At 39.9% G+C, this 2,792-nt stretch overlaps 1 long non-coding RNA gene across 1 annotated transcript; it reads right to left on the bottom strand.

Moving 5' to 3' along the window:
- Positions 1-395: 395 nt before the first annotated feature.
- LOC129188186 (uncharacterized) lies at positions 396-2,792 on the bottom strand. Its single transcript, XR_008572542.1, has 3 exons — positions 2,211-2,792; positions 1,944-2,113; positions 396-606 (listed from the first exon to the last, which is right to left on the bottom strand). It is a non-coding gene; the product is annotated as an uncharacterized LOC129188186 (long non-coding RNA).

The raw sequence follows: 2,792 nt of genomic DNA, 5'->3' as shown, positions 1-2,792 counted from the left end.
AAAAATATAAATGCAATACTTATATTTGCTTTTCTATGTAAAGAAAAGACCTACTTCTCTCAAACATTGTGCACAAATATGTTTAATGTCAATACAATACAGTTAAACTGCGCATTTTGTTGTAGCCTTTTATAGGGGCCAACCTAAGGCACACCTGTGCAATAATAATGCTGTCTAATCAGCATCTTTGTATGACACACCTACGAGGTGGATGAATTCTGAATTCTTAATGCTCACTAACACAGATTTAGACAGATTAGTACACAATATTTGAGAGAAATAGGCCTTTTGTGTTTTGATTTCAGCTTGTGGAAAATGGGAACAAAAACAAAAGTGCATTCGTACATATTGTCAAACATATAATGTTCACAACAAACATCATTTACATCCCAACTGCTGTGTGAGTTACTCAAGCTTACAATACAACTTAAATTAAGCTTAAATTACAACTAGTTTACTTGAGTAGTTTTACCACGTGCACATTTACAAAGTTGATGTTCTAGTGAATGACACAGTCAATGTAACATCACAACGTACAAAAGATGAACATAGTCTGAGTCTGCAGGTTGATGGCAGCCACCGTCACCCTCAGACCACCTGTGAAATCTGAGAAAGAATTTGACTTGTGCTCAGTCACCAAGTTTGACCTTATTCTGTCAAGACGCAAACTTTACGGTTTACAAAACATTTAACCCAACGTCCAAAAACAACTCATATAATCTTAATTTGCCGCAATCTCTTGTTTCAAAAAACAGTTTAGTCTCTGCACGTTTCTGTAGTTCAGTGTGCTCATTGCTGTTTGACCTACATACTCTACAAATAGAGCACAACGTTTAACACCCCTTACATTTTGCAAAATGTAACACTCTCAAAGCCAAAATCTTGACGCTATTTATAAGTACTGCATGTCAGGCCAAATCACGCTTGACACCTTTTCACTATTTTCCATCCTGCATCATTTCACTTAGTATTCACGTGACATTTCTTCACTACTGGAGTCAGCAAATAGTCTTCCTCAAAGTGCATTAATTATAAACAGTATATACTACATACTGCATATGGTAATGAGATCACCATACATCTAATAACAGTAGCAAAGCGATGCTAGTTTGCGTGTGTGTTTGTGGGTGATTGCGCATATTTGTATGTGTTGTGTATCCCAGAAAGTAATGCATGAAGTCAAGTGTGTGTGTGCATGTGTGTGGTATAAACCCACAAAACCAGCAACATCGGATTGGCATGCCTCCATGCATCCATCTATGTGGCGCAATAGAGTGTGAGATTATGATTAGCAACTGTGCACGGTGTGGAAAACCAGACTGCCAATGCGCTACCACACACATTAACGAAACCTAATTTACTTTGTTAGACACTAGATAGTAGGAAAAGCACATTCCCAAAACCCATCGTCAAATGACTATATTATAACATACAGTGAGTGCCACAGAGGATTTTGGGGGTGGATGAAAGTTAAAACATCAGAAATTAATGGGAAACTATTTAAACAGGAGGGTGACGGGAAAGAAGGACAAAATAAGGCCGTTTCCCGGGTAAAACCGGAGAGTCGACAAGTATGCTCACAGTCTGAATTGAGCTCGTCAAATCAAATAACTTTTGCGTTATATTCTAACCTACTGAGGTGACCCTGTAACCAAAATACTGCCTATAACCTTTTCAGGTTATTAAAACACCGTGGAGGACACTGTCATGAGTCTCCACTGTTTTTAAATGAGAAGATGGGGGCACAAGCCGACATCCTCAACGACGACCTCAAACTCCTGTGAGTCTTAACAGTTATGTTTCGAGACCCCCGGCGAATAAAAAAAAAACTGCAATAATGGCGGCACCCATAAAAATGCCTATTTTGTACACTCTAAGCCCTAGAATGTGCCTCACACATTCAGTAAAACACATTTGAAATTGTAAAGTGTATTGGAACTCACCACTAATGAATGATGATGACAAACGGTCAATAGCAGAACACATGGAATTGGAGTCACGGTCTAGCCTTTAGCGTGGTCGTCAGGCTACCGCTTCCGTTGACTGTGGTGTTTCCTTCATCTCCCTCTACAGCAGCCAGTGGCGGTACGCGGCTCAGCTGCTCTGCAGGCCGCTAGGTCAGAAAGGCTGAAGTTGAACGTGTGTGGAGCATTTCTCGTGAAATGTTTCTCCGTTCGAATGTTTGAACAGTTTTTTATTCATGCGCTCACCCCATCGGACTAGTGCAGGAAGTACTGATTGCAAGGACTCTTCTGAAAACCTTCAAGCTCGGCCTACGGCAGCGTTCAACTTGCATTTTGACCTGCCGAAAGTCACACTGTGACTGAGGAGGGTACGTAAAGTACTATTTGAAATGTTGTTGCACTTGTCTGAGGTGTACGTGTCATACTCGGGTGGATTTCAGGGTTTCTTCTTGTGTGGACAGCAGAGAAAGTAAGGTCTTTGTTCAACTCTGTGTATGAATAAATGAGTAAATAAATGAATCAAAAATTTCGATGACTTTGGATTCGACTTGACAATATGATCAAAGAATTACAATCACTTGGACTTTAGTCTGATGACTTTAAAAATACCTTTTCAGCGAGTGTGAGTAAAATGTGCCCACATTCAAGGTTTTCAACTAACGTGATCATTATTATGTCATTTCCAGCAAGACAACATTTTTTCCCACAGAATTTGCTTCATTGAATGAATCTGTTCACGTCCAGTCGGAACGTCCGAACAAAAAAGGTGTGGATTACATTTCTGTGCACTGACTAAATCCTGAATGCAATGTCAGCACTCTTTTTCTG

Source organism: Dunckerocampus dactyliophorus, chromosome 9, assembly GCF_027744805.1.
Source record: "Dunckerocampus dactyliophorus isolate RoL2022-P2 chromosome 9, RoL_Ddac_1.1, whole genome shotgun sequence".
In the NCBI taxonomy this organism is placed as follows: Eukaryota; Metazoa; Chordata; class Actinopteri; order Syngnathiformes; family Syngnathidae; genus Dunckerocampus; species Dunckerocampus dactyliophorus.
This window is presented reverse-complemented; position numbering and strand designations above follow the sequence as displayed.